This window comes from Salvelinus fontinalis, chromosome 14 (genome assembly GCF_029448725.1).
Source record: "Salvelinus fontinalis isolate EN_2023a chromosome 14, ASM2944872v1, whole genome shotgun sequence".
Taxonomy (NCBI): Eukaryota; Metazoa; Chordata; class Actinopteri; order Salmoniformes; family Salmonidae; genus Salvelinus; species Salvelinus fontinalis.
Genome location: NC_074678.1, coordinates 5,723,701 through 5,747,259, shown reverse-complemented (window position 1 = coordinate 5,747,259; position 23,559 = coordinate 5,723,701).

Sequence of the window (23,559 nt, the reverse complement as noted above, 5' to 3'; positions counted from 1 at the left end):
TACAGACCATTATAACTCTAACCTATACAGACCAGGGCCTGATCATCCATCATAACTGTAACCTATACAGACCAGGGACTGACAATCCATTATAACTCTAACCTATACAGACCAGGGACTGACCATCCTTTATAACTCTAACCTATACAGACCAGGGACTGACCGTCCATTATAACTCTAATCTATACAGACCAAGGACTGACCATCCATTATAACTCTAACCTATACAGACCAGGGACTGACCATCAATTATAACTCAAACCTATACAGACCAGGGACTGATCATCCATTATAACTCTAAACTTAACAGACCAGGGTCTGATCATCCATTATAACTCTAACCTATACAGACCAGGGACTTACCATCCATTATAACTCTAACCTATACAGACCAGGGACTGACCATCCATTATAACTCTAACCTATACAGACCAGGGACTGACCATCCATTATAACTCTAACCTATACAGACCAGGGACTAATCATCCTTTATAACTATAACCTATACAGACCAGGGACTGACCGTCCATTATAACTCTAACCTATACAGACCAGGGCCTGATCATCCATTATAACTCTAACCTATACAGACCAGGGACTGACCATCCATTATAACTCTAACCTATACAGACCAGGGACTGACCATCCATTATAACTCTAACCTATACAGACCAGGGACTAATCATCCTTTATAACTATAACCTATACAGACCAGGGACTGACCGTCCATTATAACTCTAACCTATACAGACCAGGGCCTGATCATCCATTATAACTCTAACCTATACAGACCAGGGACTGACCATCCATTATAACTCTAACCTATACAGACCAGGGACTGACAATCCATTATAACTCTAACCTATGCAGACCAGGGACTAACCATCCATTATAACTCCAACCTATACAGACCAGGGACTGACCATCCATTATAACTCTAACCTGTACAGACAGGGCCTGATAATTCATTATAACTCTAATGTATACAGACCAGGGCCTGAAAATCCATTATAACTCTAACCTATACAGACCAGGGACTGACCATCCATTATTACTCTACCCTATACAGACCAGGGACTGACCATCCATTATAACTCTAACCTATACAGACCAGGGACTGACCATCCATTATAACTCTAACCTATACATACCAGGGCCTGATCATCCATTATACCTCTAACCTATACAGACCAGGGACTGACCATCCATTAGAACTCTAACCTATACAGACCAGGGACTGACCATCCATTAAAACTCTAACCTATACAGACCAGGGACTGACCATCCATTATAACTCTAACCTATACAGACCAGGGACTGATCATCCATTATAACTCTAACCCATACAGACCAGGGACTGATTATCCATTATAACTTTAACCTATACAGACCAGGGACTGGTCATCCATTATAACTCTAACCTATACAGACCAGGGACTGACCATCCATTATAACTTTAACCTATACAGAACAGGGCCTGATCATCCATTATAACTCTAACCTATACAGACCAGGGTCTGATCATCCATTATAACTCTAACCTATACAGACCAGGGACTGACCATCCATTGTAACTCTAACCTATACAGACCAGGGCCTGATCATCCATTATAACTCTAAACTATACAGACCAGGGACTGACCATCCATTATAACTCTAACCTATACAGACCAGGGACTGACCATCCATTATAACTCTAACCTATACAGACCAAGGACTGACCATCAATTATAACTCTAACCTATACAGACCAGGGACTGATCATCCATTATAACTCTAACCTTTACAGACCAGGGTCTGATCATCCATTATAACTCTAACCTATACAGACCAGGGACTACCATCCATTATAACTCTAACCTATACAGACCAGAGACTAATCATCCATTATAACTCTAACCTATACAGACCAGGGACTGACCGTCCATTATAACTCTAACCTATACAGACAAAGGACTGATCATCCATTATAACTCTAACCTATACAGACCAAGGACTGACCATCCATTATAACTGTAACCTGTACAGACCAGGGACTGACCATCCACTATAACTCTAACCTATACAGACCAGGGACTAATCATCCTTTATAACTCTAACCTATACAGACCAGGGACTGACCATCCATTGTAACTCTAACCTATACAGACCAGGGACTGACCATCCATTGTAACTCTAACCTATACAGACCAGGGCCTGATCATCCATTATAACTCTAACCTATACAGACCAGGGACTGACCATCCAGTATAACTCTAACCTATACAGACCAGGGACTGACCATCCATTATAACTCTAACCTATACAGACCAGGTCCTGACCATCAATTATAAAGCAAACCTATACAGACCAGGGCCTGATCATCCATTATAACTCTAACCTATACAGACCAGGGAAAACCATCCATGATAACTCTAACCTATACAGACCCGGGCCTTATCATCCATTATAACTCTAACCTATACAGACCAGGGACTGACCATCCATTATAACTCTAACCTATACAGACCCGGGCCTTATCATCCATTATAACTCTAACCTATTCAGACCAAGGACTGATCATCCATTATAACTCTAACCTATACAGACCAGGGTCTGATCATCCATTATAACTCTTACCTATACAGACCAGGGACTGACCATCCATTATAACTCTAACCTATACAGACCAGGGCCTGATCATCCATTATAACTCTAACCTATACAGACCAGGGACTGATCATCCATTATAACTCTAACCTTTACAGACCAGGTACTGACCATCCATTATAACTCTAGCCTATACAGACCAGGGACTAATCATCCTTTATAACTCTAACCTATACAGACCAGGGACTGACCGTCCATTATAACTCTAACCTATACATACCAGGGCCTGATCGTCCATTATAACTCTAACCTATACAGACCAGGGACTGACCATCCATTATAACTCTAACCTATACAGACCAGGGACTGACAATCCATTATAACTCTAACCTATGCAGACAGGGACTGACCATCCATTATAACTCTAACCTATACAGACCAGGGACTGACCATCCATTATGACTCTAACCTATACAGACCAGGGACTGACCATCCATTATAACTCTAACCTATGCAGACAGGGACTGACCATCCATTATAACTCTAACCTATACAGACCAGGGACTGACCATCCATTATAACTCTAACCTATACAGACCAGGGACTGACCATCCATTATAACTCTAACCTGTACAGACCAGGGCCTGATAATTCATTATAACTCTAATGTATACAGACTAGGGCCTGATAATTCATTATAACTCTAATGTATACAGACCAGGGAAAACCATCCATTACAACTCTAACCTATACAGACCCGGGCCTTATCATCCATTATAACTCTAACCTATACAGACCAGGGACTGACCATCCATTATAACTCTAACCTATACAGACCAGGGACTAATCATCCATTATAACTCTAACCTATACAGACCAGGGACTGACCGTCCATTATAACTCTAACCTATACAGACCAGGGCCTGATCATCCATTATAACTCTAACCTATACAGACCATTATAACTCTAACCTATACAGACCAGGGCCTGATCATCCATTATAACTGTAACCTATACAGACCAGGGACTGACAATCCATTATAACTCTAACCTATACAGACCAGGGACTGACCATCCATTATAACTCTAACCTATAAAGACCAGGGCCTGATCATCCATTACAACTCTAACCTATACAGACCAGGGACTGACCATCCATTATAACTCTAACCTATACAGACCAGGGACTGACCGTTCATTATAACTCTAATCTATACAGACCAAGGACTGACCATCCATTATAACTCTAACCTATACAGACCAGGGCCTGATCATCCATTATAACTCTAACCTATACAGACCAGGGCCTGATCATCCATTATAACTCTAACCTATACAGACCAGGGACTAACAATCCATTATAACTCTAACCTATGCAGACAGGGACTGACCATCCATTATAACTCTAACCTATACAGACAGGGACTGACCATCCATTATAAATCTAACCTATACAGACCAGGGACTGACCATCCATTGTAACTCTAACCTATACAGACCAGGGCCTGATCATCCATTATAACTCTAAACTATACAGACCAGGGACTGACCATCCATTATAACTCTAACCTATACAGACAGGGACTGACCATCCATTATAAATCTAACCTATACAGACCAGGGACTGACCATCCATTGTAACTCTAACCTATACAGACCAGGGCCTGATCATCCATTATAACTCTAAACTATACAGACCAGGGACTGACCATCCATTATAACTCTAACCTATACAGACCAGGGACTGACCATCCATTATAACTCTAACCTATACAGACCAAGGACTGACCATCAATTATAACTCTAACCTATACAGACCAGGGACTGATCATCCATTATAACTCTAACCTTTACAGACCAGGGTCTGATCATCCATTATAACTCTAACCTATACAGACCAGGGACTACCATCCATTATAACTCTAACCTATACAGACCAGAGACTAATCATCCATTATAACTCTAACCTATACAGACCAGGGACTGACCGTCCATTATAACTCTAACCTATACAGACAAAGGACTGATCATCCATTATAACTCTAACCTATACAGACCAAGGACTGACCATCCATTATAACTGTAACCTGTACAGACCAGGGACTGACCATCCACTATAACTCTAACCTATACAGACCAGGGACTAATCATCCTTTATAACTCTAACCTATACAGACCAGGGACTGACCATCCATTGTAACTCTAACCTATACAGACCAGGGACTGACCATCCATTGTAACTCTAACCTATACAGACCAGGGCCTGATCATCCATTATAACTCTAACCTATACAGACCAGGGACTGACCATCCAGTATAACTCTAACCTATACAGACCAGGGACTAATCATCCTTTATAACTCTAACCTATACAGACCAGGGACTAATCATCCATTATAACTCTAACCTATACAGACCAGGGACTGACCGTCCATTATAACTCTAACCTATACAGACCAGGGCCTGATCATCCATTATAACTCTAACCTATACAGACCATTATAACTCTAACCTATACAGACCAGGGCCTGATCATCCATTATAACTGTAACCTATACAGACCAGGGACTGACAATCCATTATAACTCTAACCTATACAGACCAGGGACTGACCATCCATTATAACTCTAACCTATAAAGACCAGGGCCTGATCATCCATTACAACTCTAACCTATACAGACCAGGGACTGACCATCCATTATAACTCTAACCTATACAGACCAGGGACTGACCGTTGATTATAACTCTAATCTATACAGACCAAGGACTGACCATCCATTATAACTCTAACCTATACAGACCAGGGCCTGATCATCCATTATAACTCTAACCTATACAGACCAGGGCCTGATCATCCATTATAACTCTAACCTATACAGACCAGGGACTGACAATCCATTATAACTCTAACCTATGCAGACAGGGACTGACCATCCATTATAACTCTAACCTATACAGACAGGGACTGACCATCCATTATAACTCTAACCTGTACAGACCAGGGACTGACCATCCATTATAACTCTAACCTATACAGACCAGGGACTGACAATCCATTATAACTCTAACCTATGCAGACAGGGACTGACCATCCATTATAACTCTAACCTATACAGACCAGGGACTGACCATCCATTATAACTCTAACCTATACAGACCAGGGACTGACCATCCATTATAACTCTAACCTGTACAGACCAGGGCCTGATAATTCATTATAACTCTAATGTATACAGACCAGGGCCTGATAATCCATTATAACTCTAACCTATACAGACCAGGGAAAACCATCCATTATAACTCTAACCTATACAGACCCGGGCCTTATCATCCATTATAACTCTAACCTATACAGACCAGGGACTGACCATCCATTATAACTCTAACCTATACAGACCAGGGACTAATCATCCATTATAACTCTAACCTATACAGACCAGGGACTGACCGTCCATTATAACTCTAACCTATACAGACCAGGGCCTGATCATCCATTATAACTCTAACCTATACAGACCATTATAACTCTAACCTATACAGACCAGGGCCTGATCATCCATTATAACTGTAACCTATACAGACCAGGGACTGACAATCCATTATAACTCTAACCTATACAGACCAGGGACTGACCATCCATTATAACTCTAACCTATAAAGACCAGGGCCTGATCATCCATTACAACTCTAACCTATACAGACCAGGGACTGACCATCCATTATAACTCTAACCTATACAGACCAGGGACTGACCGTTCATTATAACTCTAATCTATACAGACCAAGGACTGACCATCCATTATAAAGCAAACCTATACAGACCAGGGCCTGATCATCCATTATAACTCTAACCTATACAGACCAGGGAAAACCATCCATTATAACTCTAACCTATACAGACCCGGGCCTTATCATCCATTATAACTCTAACCTATACAGACCAGGGACTGACCATCCATTATAACTCTAACCTATACAGACCCGGGCCTTATCATCCATTATAACTCTAACTTATACAGACCAAGGACTGATCATCCATTATAACTCTAACCTATACAGACCAGGGTCTGATCATCCATTATAACTCTTACCTATACAGACCAGGGACTGACCATCCATTATAACTCTAACCTATACAGACCAGGGACTGACCATCCATTATAACTCTAGCCTATACAGACCAGGGACTAATCATCCTTTATAACTCTAACCTATACAGACCAGGGACTGACCGTCCATTATAACTCTAATCTATACAGACCAAGGACTGACCATCCATTATAACTCTAACCTATACATACCAGGGCCTGATCGTCCATTATAACTCTAACCTATACAAACCAGGGACTGACCATCCATTATAACTCTAACCTATACAGACCAGGGACTGACAATCCATTATAACTTTAACCTATGCAGACAGTGACTGACCATCCATTATAACTCTAACCTATACAGACCAGGGACTGACCATCCATTATAACTCTAACCTATACAGACCAGGGACTGACCATCCATTATAACTCTAACCTGTACAGACCAGGGCCTGATAATTCATTATAACTCTAATGTATACAGACCAGGGCCTGATAATCCATTATAACTCTAACCTATACAGACCAGGGAAAACCATCCATTATAACTCTAACCTATACAGACCCGGGCCTTATCATCCATTATAACTCTAACCTATACAGACCAGGGACTGACCATCCATTATAACTCTAACCTATACAGACCAGGGACTAATCATCCATTATAACTCTAACCTATACAGACCAGGGACTGACCGTCCATTATAACTCTAACCTATACAGACCAGGGCCTGATCATCCATTATAACTCTAACCTATACAGACCATTATAACTCTAACCTATACAGACCAGGGCCTGATCATCCATTATAACTGTAACCTATACAGACCAGGGACTGACAATCCATTATAACTCTAACCTATACAGACCAGGGACTCACCATCCATTATAACTCTAACCTATAAAGACCAGGGCCTGATCATCCATTACAACTCTAACCTATACAGACCAGGGACTGACCATCCTTTATAACTCTAACCTATACAGACCAGGGACTGACCGTCCATTATAACTCTAATCTATACAGACCAAGGACTGACCATCCATTATAACTCTAACCTATACAGACCAGGGACTGACCATCAATTATAACTCAAACCTATACAGACCAGGGACTGATCATCCATTATAACTCTAAACTTAACAGACCAGGGTCTGATCATCCATTATAACTCTAACCTATACAGACCAGGGACTTACCATCCATTATAACTCTAACCTATACAGACCAGGGACTGACCATCCATTATAACTCTAACCTATACAGACCAGGGACTGACCATCCATTATAACTCTAACCTATACAGACCAGGGACTAATCATCCTTTATAACTATAACCTATACAGACCAGGGACTGACCGTCCATTATAACTCTAACCTATACAGACCAGGGCCTGATCATCCATTATAACTCTAACCTATACAGACCAGGGACTGACCATCCATTATAACTCTAACCTATACAGACCAGGGACTGACCATCCATTATAACTCTAACCTATACAGACCAGGGACTAATCATCCTTTATAACTATAACCTATACAGACCAGGGACTGACCGTCCATTATAACTCTAACCTATACAGACCAGGGCCTGATCATCCATTATAACTCTAACCTATACAGACCAGGGACTGACCATCCATTATAACTCTAACCTATACAGACCAGGGACTGACAATCCATTATAACTCTAACCAATGCAGACCAGGGACTAACCATCCATTATAACTCTAACCTATACAGACCAGGGACTGACCATCCATTATAACTCTAACCTGTACAGACAGGGCCTGATAATTCATTATAACTCTAATGTATACAGACCAGGGCCTGAAAATCCATTATAACTCTAACCTATACAGACCAGGGACTGACCATCCATTATAACTCTACCCTATACAGACCAGGGACTGACCATCCATTATAACTCTAACCTATACAGACCAGGGACTGACCATCCATTATAACTCTAACCTATACAGACCAGGGCCTGATCATCCATTATAACTCTAACCTATACAGACCAGGGACTGACCATCCATTAGAACTCTAACCTATACAGACCAGGGACTGACCATCCATTAAAACTCTAACCTATACAGACCAGGGACTGACCATCCATTATAACTCTAACCTATACAGACCAGGGACTGATCATCCATTATAACTCTAACCCATACAGACCAGGGACTGATTATCCATTATAACTTTAACCTATACAGACCAGGGACTGGTCATCCATTATAACTCTAACCTATACAGACCAGGGACTGACCATCCATTATAACTTTAACCTATACAGAACAGGGCCTGATCATCCATTATAACTCTAACCTATACAGACCAGGGTCTGATCATCCATTATAACTCTAACCTATACAGACCAGGGACTGACCATCCATTGTAACTCTAACCTATACAGACCAGGGCCTGATCATCCATTATAACTCTAAACTATACAGACCAGGGACTGACCATCCATTATAACTCTAACCTATACAGACCAGGGACTGACCATCCATTATAACTCTAACCTATACAGACCAAGGACTGACCATCAATTATAACTCTAACCTATACAGACCAGGGACTGATCATCCATTATAACTCTAACCTTTACAGACCAGGGTCTGATCATCCATTATAACTCTAACCTATACAGACCAGGGACTACCATCCATTATAACTCTAACCTATACAGACCAGAGACTAATCATCCATTATAACTCTAACCTATACAGACCAGGGACTGACCGTCCATTATAACTCTAACCTATACAGACAAAGGACTGATCATCCATTATAACTCTAACCTATACAGACCAAGGACTGACCATCCATTATAACTGTAACCTGTACAGACCAGGGACTGACCATCCACTATAACTCTAACCTATACAGACCAGGGACTAATCATCCTTTATAACTCTAACCTATACAGACCAGGGACTGACCATCCATTGTAACTCTAACCTATACAGACCAGGGACTGACCATCCATTGTAACTCTAACCTATACAGACCAGGGCCTGATCATCCATTATAACTCTAACCTATACAGACCAGGGACTGACCATCCAGTATAACTCTAACCTATACAGACCAGGGACTGACCATCCATTATAACTCTAACCTATACAGACCAGGTCCTGACCATCAATTATAAAGCAAACCTATACAGACCAGGGCCTGATCATCCATTATAACTCTAACCTATACAGACCAGGGAAAACCATCCATTATAACTCTAACCTATACAGACCCGGGCCTTATCATCCATTATAACTCTAACCTATACAGACCAGGGACTGACCATCCATTATAACTCTAACCTATACAGACCCGGGCCTTATCATCCATTATAACTCTAACCTATTCAGACCAAGGACTGATCATCCATTATAACTCTAACCTATACAGACCAGGGTCTGATCATCCATTATAACTCTTACCTATACAGACCAGGGACTGACCATCCATTATAACTCTAACCTATACAGACCAGGGCCTGATCATCCATTATAACTCTAACCTAAACAGACCAGGGACTGATCATCCATTATAACTCTAACCTTTACAGACCAGGTACTGACCATCCATTATAACTCTAGCCTATACAGACCAGGGACTAATCATCCTTTATAACTCTAACCTATACAGACCAGGGACTGACCGTCCATTATAACTCTAACCTATACATACCAGGGCCTGATCGTCCATTATAACTCTAACCTATACAGACCAGGGACTGACCATCCATTATAACTCTAACCTATACAGACCAGGGACTGACAATCCATTATAACTCTAACCTATGCAGACAGGGACTGACCATCCATTATAACTCTAACCTATACAGACCAGGGACTGACCATCCATTATGACTCTAACCTATACAGACCAGGGACTGACAATCCATTATAACTCTAACCTATGCAGACAGGGACTGACCATCCATTATAACTCTAACCTATACAGACCAGGGACTGACCATCCATTATAACTCTAACCTATACAGACCAGGGACTGACCATCCATTATAACTCTAACCTGTACAGACCAGGGCCTGATAATTCATTATAACTCTAATGTATACAGACTAGGGCCTGATAATCCATTATAACTCTAACCTATACAGACCAGGGAAAACCATCCATTACAACTCTAACCTATACAGACCCGGGCCTTATCATCCATTATAACTCTAACCTATACAGACCAGGGACTGACCATCCATTACAACTCTAACCTATACAGACCAGGGACTAATCATCCATTATAACTCTAACCTATACAGACCAGGGCCTGATCATCCATTATAACTCTAACCTATACAGACCATTATAACTCTAACCTATACAGACCAGGGCCTGATCATCCATTATAACTGTAACCTATACAGACCACGGACTGACAATCCATTATAACTCTAACCTATACAGACCAGGGACTGACCATCCATTATAACTCTAACCTATAAAGACCAGGGCCTGATCATCCATTACAACTCTAACCTATACAGACCAGGGACTGACCATCCATTATAACTCTAACCTATACAGACCAGGGACTGACCGTTCATTATAACTCTAATCTATACAGACCAAGGACTGACCATCCATTATAACTCTAACCTATACAGACCAGGGCCTGATCATCCATTATAACTCTAACCTATACAGACCAGGGCCTGATCATCCATTATAACTCTAACCTATACAGACCAGGGACTGACAATCCATTATAACTCTAACCTATGCAGACAGGGACTGACCATCCATTATAACTCTAACCTATACAGACAGGGACTGACCATCCATTATAAATCTAACCTATACAGACCAGGGACTGACCATCCATTGTAACTCTAACCTATACAGACCAGGGCCTGATCATCCATTATAACTCTAAACTATACAGACCAGGGACTGACCATCCAATATAACTCTAACCTATACAGACCAGGGACTGACCATCCATTATAACTCTAACCTATACAGACCAAGGACTGACCATCAATTATAACTCTAACCTATACAGACCAGGGACTGATCATCCATTATAACTCTAACCTTTACAGACCAGGGTCTGATCATCCATTATAACTCTAACCTATACAGACCAGGGACTACCATCCATTATAACTCTAACCTATACAGACCAGAGACTAATCATCCATTATAACTCTAACCTATACAGACCAGGGACTGACCGTCCATTATAACTCTAACCTATACAGACAAAGGACTGATCATCCATTATAACTCTAACCTATACAGACCAAGGACTGACCATCCATTATAACTGTAACCTGTACAGACCAGGGACTGACCATCCACTATAACTCTAACCTATACAGACCAGGGACTGACCATCCAGTATAACTCTAACCTATACAGACCAGGGACTAATCATCCTTTATAACTCTAACCTATACAGACCAGGGACTAATCATCCATTATAACTCTAACCTATACAGACCAGGGACTGACCGTCCATTATAACTCTAACCTATACAGACCAGGGCCTGATCATCCATTATAACTCTAAACTATACAGACCATTATAACTCTAACCTATACAGACCAGGGCCTGATCATCCATTATAACTGTAACCTATACAGACCAGGGACTGACAATCCATTATAACTCTAACCTATACAGACCAGGGACTGACCATCCATTATAACTCTAACCTATAAAGACCAGGGCCTGATCATCCATTACAACTCTAACCTATACAGACCAGGGACTGACCATCCATTATAACTCTAACCTATACAGACCAGGGACTGACCGTTCATTATAACTCTAATCTATACAGACCAAGGACTGACCATCCATTATAACTCTAACCTATACAGACCAGGGCCTGATCATCCATTATAACTCTAACCTATACAGACCAGGGCCTGATCATCCATTATAACTCTAACCTATACAGACCAGGGACTGACAATCCATTATAACTCTAACCTATGCAGACAGGGACTGACCATCCATTATAACTCTAACCTATACAGACAGGGACTGACCATCCATTATAACTCTAACCTATACAGACCAGGGACTGACCATCCATTATAACTCTAACCTATACAGACCAGGGACTGACAATCCATTATAACTCTAACCTATGCAGACAGGGACTGACCATCCATTATAACTCTAACCTATACAGACCAGGGACTGACCATCCATTATAACTCTAACCTATACAGACCAGGGACTGACCATCCATTATAACTCTAACCTGTACAGACCAGGGCCTGATAATTCATTATAACTCTAATGTATACAGACCAGGGCCTGATAATCCATTATAACTCTAACTTATACAGACCAGGGAAAACCATCCATTATAACTCTAACCTATACAGACCCGGGCCTTATCATCCATTATAACTCTAACCTATACAGACCAGGGACTGACCATCCATTATAACTCTAACCTATACAGACCAGGGACTAATCATCCATTATAACTCTAACCTATACAGACCAGGGACTGACCGTCCATTATAACTCTAACCTATACAGACCAGGGCCTGATCATCCATTATAACTCTAACCTATACAGACCATTATAACTCTAACCTATACAGACCAGGGCCTGATCATCCATTATAACTGTAACCTATACAGACCAGGGACTGACAATCCATTATAACTCTAACCTATACAGACCAGGGACTGACCATCCATTATAACTCTAACCTATAAAGACCAGGGCCTGATCATCCATTACAACTCTAACCTATACAGACCAGGGACTGACCATCCATTATAACTCTAACCTATACAGACCAGGGACTGACCGTTCATTATAACTCTAATCTATACAGACCAAGGACTGACCATCCATTATAACTCTAACCTATACAGACCAGGGCCTGATCATCCATTATAACTCTAACCTATACAGACCAGGGCCTGATCATCCATTATAGCTCTAACCTATACAGACCAGGGACTGACCATCCATTATAACTCTAACCTATACAGACCATTATAACTCTAACCTATACAGACCAGGGACTGACCATCCATTATAACTCTAGCCTATACAGACCAGGGACAAATCATCCTTTATAACTCTATTCTATACAGACCAGGGACTGACCGTCCATTATAACTCTAATCTATACAGACCAAGGACTGACCATCCATTATAACTCTAACCTATACAGACCAGGGCCTGATCGTCCATTATAACTCTAACCTATACAGACCAGGGACTGACCATCCATTATAACTCTAACCTATACAGACCAGGGACTGACCATCCATTATAACTCTAACCTATACAGACCAGGGCCTGATCATTCAATATAACTCTAATGTATACAGACCAGGGACTGATCATCCATTATAACTCTAACCTATACAGACCAGAGACTGACCATCCATTATAACTCTAACCTATACAGACCAGTGCCTGATCATCCATTATAACTGTAACCTATACAGACCAGGGACTGACAATCCATTATAACTCTAACCTATACAGACCAAGGACTGATCATCCATTATAACTGTAACCTATACAAACCAGGGACTGACCATACATTATAACTCTAACCTATACAGACCAGGGACTGACCATCCATTATAACTCTAACCTATAAAGACCAGGGTCTGATCATCCATTACAACTCTAACCTATACAGACCAGGGACTGACCATCCATTATAACTCTAACCTATACAGACCAGGGACTGACCGTTCATTATAACTCTAATCTATACAGACCAAGGACTGACCATCCATTATAACTCTAACCTTTACAGACCAGGGCCTGATCATCCATTATAACTCTAACCTATACAGACCAGGGCCTGATCATCCATTATAACTCTAACCTATACAGACCAGGGACTGACCATCCATTATAACTCTAACCTATACAGACCATTATAACTCTAACCTATACAGACCAGGGACTGACCATCCATTATAACTCTAGCCTATACAGACCAGGGACAAATCATCCTTTATAACTCTAACCTATACAGACCAGGGACTTACCGTCCATTATAACTCTAATCTATACAGACCAAGGACTGACCATCCATTATAACTCTAACCTATACAGACCAGGGCCTGATCGTCCATTATAACTCTAACCTATACAGACCAGGGACTGACCATCCATTATAACTCTAACCTATACAGACCAGGGACTGACAATCCATTATAACTCTAACCTATGCAGACAGGGACTGACCATCCATTATAACTCTAACCTATACAGACCAGGGACTGACCATCCATTATAACTCTAACCTATACAGACCAGGGACTGACCATCCATTATAACTCTAACCTGTACAGACCAGGGCCTGATAATTCATTATAACTCTAATGTATACACACCAGAGCCTGATAATCCATTATAACTCTAACCTATACAGACCAGGGAAAACCATCAATTATAACTCTAACCTATACAGAGCCGGGCCTTATCATCCATTATAACTCTAACCTATACAGACCAGGGCCTGACCATCAATTATAACCCAAACCAATACAGACCAGGGCCTGATCATCCATTATAACTCTAACCTATACAGACCAGGGACTACCATCCATTATAACTCTAACCTACACAGACTCGGGCCTGGTCATCCATTATAACTCTAACCTATTCAGACCAGGGACTAATCATCCATTATAACTCTAACCTATACAGACCAGGGACTGACCGTCCATTATAACTCTAACCTATACAGACCAGGGCCTGATCATCCATTATAACTCTAACCTATACAGACCAGGGACTGACCGTCCATTATAACTCTAATCTATACAGACCAAGGACTGACCATGCATTATAATTCTAACCTATACAGACCAGGGACTGACCATCCATTATAACTCTAACCTATACAGACCATTATAACTCTAACCTATACAGGCCAGGGACTGACCATCCATTATAACTCTAGCCTATACAGACCAGGGACTAATCATCCTTTATAACTCTAACCTATACAGACCAGGGACTGACCGTCCATTATAACTCTAATCTATACAGACCAAGGACTGACCATCCATTATAACTCTAACCTATACATACCAGGGCCTGATCGTCCATTATAACTCTAACCTATACAGACCAGGGACTGACCATCCATTATAACTCTAACCTATACAGACCAGGGACTGACAATCCATAATAACTCTAACCTATGCAGACAGGGACTGACCATCCATTATAACTCTAACCTATACAGACCAGGGACTGACCATCCATTATAACTCTAACCTATACAGACCAGGGACTGACCATCCATTATAACTCTAACCTGTACAGACCAGGGCCTGATAATTCATTATAACTCTAATGTATACAGACCAGGGCCTGATAATCCATTATAACTCTAACCTATACAGACCAGGGAAAACCATCCATTATAACTCTAGCCTATACAGACCCGGGCCTTATCATCCATTATAACTCTAACCTATACAGACCAGGGACTCACAATCCATTATAACTCTAACCTATACAGACCAGGGACTAATCATCCATTATAACTCTAACCTATACAGACCAGGGACTGACCGTCCATTATAACTCTAACCTATACAGACCAGGGCCTGATCATCCATTATAACTCTAACCTATACAGACCATTATAACTCTAACCTATACAGACCAGGGCCTGATCATCCATTATAACTGTAACCTATACAGACCAGGGACTGACAATCCATTATAACTCTAACCTATACAGACCAGGGACTGACCATCCATTATAACTCTAACCTATAAAGACCAGGGCCTGATCATCCATTACAACTCTAACCTATACAGACCAGGGACTGACCATCCATTATAACTCTAACCTATACAGAACAGGGACTGACCGTTCATTATAACTCTAATCTATACAGACCAAGGACTGACCATCCATTATAACTTGAACCTATACAGACCAGGGCCTGATTATCCATTATAACTCTAACCTATACAGACCAGGGCCTGATCATCCATTATAACTCTAACCTATACAGACCAGGGACTGACCGTCCATTATAACTCTAACCTATACAGACCAGGGACTGACCATCCATTATAACTCTAACCTATACAGACCAGGGCCTGATCATTCAATATAACTCTAATGTATACAGACCAGGGACTGATCATCCATTATAACTCTAACCTATACAGACCAGAGACTGACCATCCATTATAACTCTAACCTATACAGACCAGGGCCTGATCATCCATTATAACTGTAACCTATACAAACCAGGGACTGACAATCCATTATAACTCTAACCTATACAGACCAAGGACTGATCATCATTTATAACTGTAACCTATACAAACCAGGGACTGACCATACATTATAACTCTAACCTATACAGACCAGGGACTGACCATCCATTATAACTCTAACCTATAAAGACCAGGGTCTGATCATCCATTACAACTCTAACCTATACAGACCAGGGACTGACCATCCATTATAACTCTAACCTATACAGACCAGGGACTGACCGTTCATTATAACTCTAATCTATACAGACCAAGGACTGACCATCCATTATAACTCTAACCTTAACAGACCAGGGCCTGATCATCCATTATAACTCTAACCTATACAGACCAGGGCCTGATCATCCATTATAACTCTAACCTATACAGACCAGGGACTGACCATCCATTATAACTCTAACCTATACAGACCATTATAACTCTAACCTATACAGACCAGGGACTGACCATCCATTATAACTCTAGCCTATACAGACCAGGGACAAATCATCCTTTATAACTCTAACCTATACAGACCAGGGACTTACCGTCCATTATAACTCTAATCTATACAGACCAAGGACTGACCATCCATTATAACTCTAACCTATACAGACCAGGGCCTGATCGTCCATTATAACTCTAACCTATACAGACCAGGGACTGACCATCCATTATAACTCTAACCTATACAGACCAGGGACTGACCATCCATTATAACTCTAACCTATGCAGACAGGGACTGACCATCCATTATAACTCTAACCTATACAGACCAGGGACTGACCATCCATTATAACTCTAACCTATACAGACCAGGGACTGACCATCCATTATAACTCTAACCTGGACAGACCAGGGCCTGATAATTCATTATAACTCTAATGTATACAGACCAGAGCCTGATAATCCATTATAACTCTAACCTATACAGACCAGGGAAAACCATCAATTATAACTCTAACCTATACAGACCCGGGCCTTATCATCCATTATAACTCTAACCTATACAGACCAGGGCCTGACCATCAATTATAACCCAAACCAATACAGACCAGGGCCTGATCATCCATTATAACTCTAACCTATACAGACCAGGGACTACCATCCATTATAACTCTAACCTACACAGACTCGGGCCTGGTCATCCATTATAACTCTAACCTATTCAGACCAGGGACTAATCATCCATTATAACTCTAACCTATACAGACCAGGGACTGACCGTCCATTATAACTCTAACCTATACAGACCAGGGCCTGATCGTCCATTATAACTCTAACCTATACAGACCAGGGACTGACCGTCCATTATAACTCTAACCTATACAGACCAGGGACTGACAATCCATAATAACTCTAACCTATGCAGACAGGGACTGACCATCCATTATAACTCTAACCTATACAGACCAGGGACTGACCATCCATTATAACTCTAACCTATACAGACCAGGGACTGACCATCCATTATAACTCTAACCTGTACAGACCATGGCCTGATAATTCATTATAACTCTAATGTATACAGACCAGGGCCTGATAATCCATTATAACTCTAACCTATACAGACCAGGGAAAACCATCCATTATAACTCTAGCCTATACAGACCCGGGCCTTTTCATCCATTATAACTCTAACCTATACAGACCAGGGACTGACAATCCATTATAACTCTAACCTATACAGACCAGGGACTAATCATCCATTATAACTCTAACCTATACAGACCAGGGACTGACCGTCCATTATAACTCTAACCTATACAGACCAGGGCCTGATCATCCATTATAACTCTAACCTATACAGACCATTATAACTCTAACCTATACAGACCAGGGCCTGATCATCCATTATAACTGTAACCTATACAGACCAGGGACTGACAATCCATTATAACTCTAACCTATACAGACCAGGGACTGACCATCCATTATAACTCTAACCTATAAAGACCAGGGCCTGATCATCCATTACAACTCTAACCTATACAGACCAGGGACTGACCATCCATTATAACTCTAACCTATACAGAACAGGGACTGACCGTTCATCATAACTCTAATCTATACAGACCAAGGACTGACCATCCATTATAACTTGAACCTATACAGACCAGGGCCTGATCATCCATTATAGCTCTAACCTATACAGACCAGGGCCTGATCATCCATTATAACTCTAACCTATACAGACCAGGGACTGACCGTCCATTATAACTCTAACCTATACAGACCAGGGACTGACCATCCATTATAACTCTAACCTATACAGACCAGGGCCTGATCATTCAATATAACTCTAATGTATACAGACCAGGGACTGATCATCCATTATAACTCTAACCTATACAGACCAGAGACTGACCATCCATTATAACTCTAACCTATACAGACCAGGGCCTGATCATCTATTATAACTGTAACCTATACAGACCAGGGACTGACAATCCATTATAACTCTAACCTATACAGACCAAGGACTGATCATCCATTATAACTGTAACCTATACAAACCAGGGACTGACCATACATTATAACTCTAACCTACACAGACCAGGGACTGACCATCCATTATAACTCTAACCTATACAGACCATTATAACTCTAACCTATACAGACCAGGGACTGACCATCCATTATAACTCTAGCCTATACAGACCAGGGACAAATCATCCTTTATAACTCTAACCTATACAGACCAGGGACTTACCGTCCATTATAACTCTAATCTATACAGACCAAGGACTGACCATCCATTATAACTCTAACCTATACAGACCAGAGCCTGATCGTCCATTATAACTCTAACCTATACAGACCAGGGACTGACCATCCATTATAACTCTAACCTATACAGACCAGGGACTGACCATCCATTATAACTCTAACCTATGCAGACAGGGACTGACCATCCATTATAACTCTAACCTATACAGACCAGGGACTGACCATCCATTATAACTCTAACCTATACAGACCAGGGACGGACCATCCATTATAACTCTAACCTGGACAGACCAGGGCCTGATAATTCATTTTAACTCTAATGTATACAGACCAGAGCCTGATAATCCATTATAACTCTAACCTATACAGACCAGGGAAAACCATCAATTATAACTCTAACCTATACAGACCCGGGCCTTATCATCCATTATAACTCTAACCTATACAGACCAGGGCCTGACCATCAATTATAACCCAAACCAATACAGACCAGGGCCTGATCATCCATTATAACTCTAACCTATACAGACCAGGGACTACCATCCATTATAACTCTAACCTACACAGACTCGGGCCTGGTCATCCATTATAACTCTAACCTATTCAGACCAGGGACTAATCATCCATTATAACTCTAACCTATACAGACCAGGGACTGACCGTCAATTATAACTCTAACCTATACAGACCAGGGCCTGATCATCCATTATAACTCTAACCTATACAGACCAGGGACTGACCGTCCATTATAACTCTAATCTATACAGACCAAGGACTGACCATGCATTATAATTCTAACCTATACAGACCAGGGACTGACCATCCATTATAACTCTAACCTATACAGACCATTATAACTCTAACCTATACAGACCAGGGACTGACCATCCATTATAACTCTAGCCTATACAGACCAGGGACTAATCATCCTTTATAACTCTAACCTATACAGACCAGGGACTGACCATCCATTATAACTCTAATCTATACAGACCAAGGACTGACCATCCATTATAACTCTAACCTATACATACCAGGGCCTGATCGTCCATTATAACTCTAACCTATACAGACCAGGGACTGACCATCCATTATAACTCTAACCTATACAGACCAGGGACTGACAATCCATAATAACTCTAACCTATGCAGACAGGGACTGACCATCCATTATAACTCTAACCTATACAGACCAGGGACTGACCATCCATTATAACTCTAACCTATACAGACCAGGGACTGACCATCCATTATAACTCTAACCTGTACAGACCAGGGCCTGATAATTCATTATAACTCTAATGTATACAGACCAGGGCCTGATAATCCATTATAACTCTAACCTATACAGACCAGGGAAAACCATCCATTATAACTCTAGCCTATACAGACCCGGGCCTTATCATCCATTATAACTCTAACCTATACAGACCAGGGACTGACAATCCATTATAACTCTAACCTATACAGACCAGGGACTAATCATCCATTATAACTCTAACCTATACAGACCAGGGACTGACCGTCCATTATAACTCTAACCTATACAGACCAGGGCCTGATCATCCATTATAACTCTAACCTATACAGACCATTATAACTCTAACCTATACAGACCAGGGCCTGATCATCCATTATAACTGTAACCTATACAGACCAGGGACTGACAATCCATTATAACTCTAACCTATACAGACCAGGGACTGACCATCCATTATAACTCTAACCTATAAAGACCAGGGCCTGATCATCCATTACAACTCTAACCTATACAGACCAGGGACTGACCATCCATTATAACTCTAACCTATACAGAACAGGGACTGACCGTTCATTATAACTCTAATCTATACAGACCAAGGACTGACCATCCATTATAACTTGAACCTATACAGACCAGGGCCTGATCATCCATTATAACTCTAACCTATACAGACCAGGGCCTGATCATCCATTATAACTCTAACCTATACAGACCAGGGACTGACCGTCCATTATAACTCTAACCTATACAGACCAGGGACTGACCATCCATTATAACTCTAACCTATACAGACCAGGGCCTGATCATTCAATATAACTCTAATGTATACAGACCAGGGACTGATCATCCATTATAACTCTAACCTATACAGACCAGAGACTGACCATCCATTATAACTCTAACCTATACAGACCAGGGCCTGATCATCCATTATAACTCTAACCTATACAGACCAGGGCCTGATCATCCATTATAACTCTAACCTATACAGACCAGGGACTGACCATCCATTATAACTCTAACCTATACAGACCATTATAACTCTAACCTATACAGACCAGGGACTGACCATCCATTATAACTCTAGCCTATACAGACCAGGGACAAATCATCCTTTATAACTCTAACCTATACAGACCAGGGACTTACCGTCCGTTATAACTCTAATCTATACAGACCAAGGACTGACCATCCATTATAACTCTAACCTATACAGACCAGGGCCTGATCGTCCATTATAACTCTAACCTATACAGACCAGGGACTGACCATCCATTATAACTCTAACCTATACAGACCAGGGACTGACCATCCATTATAACTCTAACCTATGCAGACAGGGACTGACCATCCATTATAACTCTAACCTATACAGACCAGGGACTGACCATCCATTATAACTCTAACCTATACAGACCAGGGACTGACCATCCATTATAACTCTAACCTGGACAGACCAGGGCCTGATAATTCATTATAACTCTAATGTATACAGACCAGAGCCTGATAATCCATTATAACTCTAACCTATACAGACCAGGGAAAACCATCAATTATAACTCTAACCTATACAGACCCGGGCCTTATCATCCCTCTAACCTATACAGACCAGGGCCTGACCATCAATTATAACCCAAACCAATACAGACCAGGGCCTGATCGTCCATTATAACTCTAACCTATACAGACCAGGGACTGACCATCCATTATAACTCTAACCTATACAGACCAGGGACTGACAATCCATAATAACTCTAACCTATGCAGACAGGGACTGACCATCCATTATAACTCTAACCTATACAGACCAGGGACTGACCATCCATTATAACTCTAACCTATACAGACCAGGGACTGACCATCCATTATAACTCTAACCTGTACAGACCAGGGCCTGATAATTCATTATAACTCTAATGTATACAGACCCGGGCCTGATAATCCATTATAACTCTAACCTATACAGACCAGGGAAAACCATCCATTATAACTCTAGCCTATACAGACCCGGGCCTTATCATCCATTATAACTCTAACCTATACAGACCAGGGACTGACAATCCATTATAACTCTAACCTATACAGACCAGGGACTAATCATCCATTATAACTCTAACCTATACAGACCAGGGACTGACCGTCCATTATAACTCTAACCTATACAGACCAGGGCCTGATCATCCATTATAACTCTAACCTATACATACCATTATAACTCTAACCTATACAGACCAGGGCCTGATCATCCATTATAACTGTAACCTATACAGACCAGGGACTGACAATCCATTATAACTCTAACCTATACAGACCAGGGACTGACCATCCATTATAACTCTAACCTATAAAGACCAGGGCCTGATCATCCATTACAACTCTAACCTATACAGACCAGGGACTGACCATCCATTATAACTCTAACCTATACAGAACAGGGACTGACCGTTCATTATAACTCTAATCTATACAGACCAAGGACTGACCATCCATTATAACTTGAACCTATACAGACCAGGGCCTGATCATCCATTATAACTCTAACCTATACAGACCAGGGCCTGATCATCCATTATAACTCTAACCTATACAGACCAGGGACTGACCG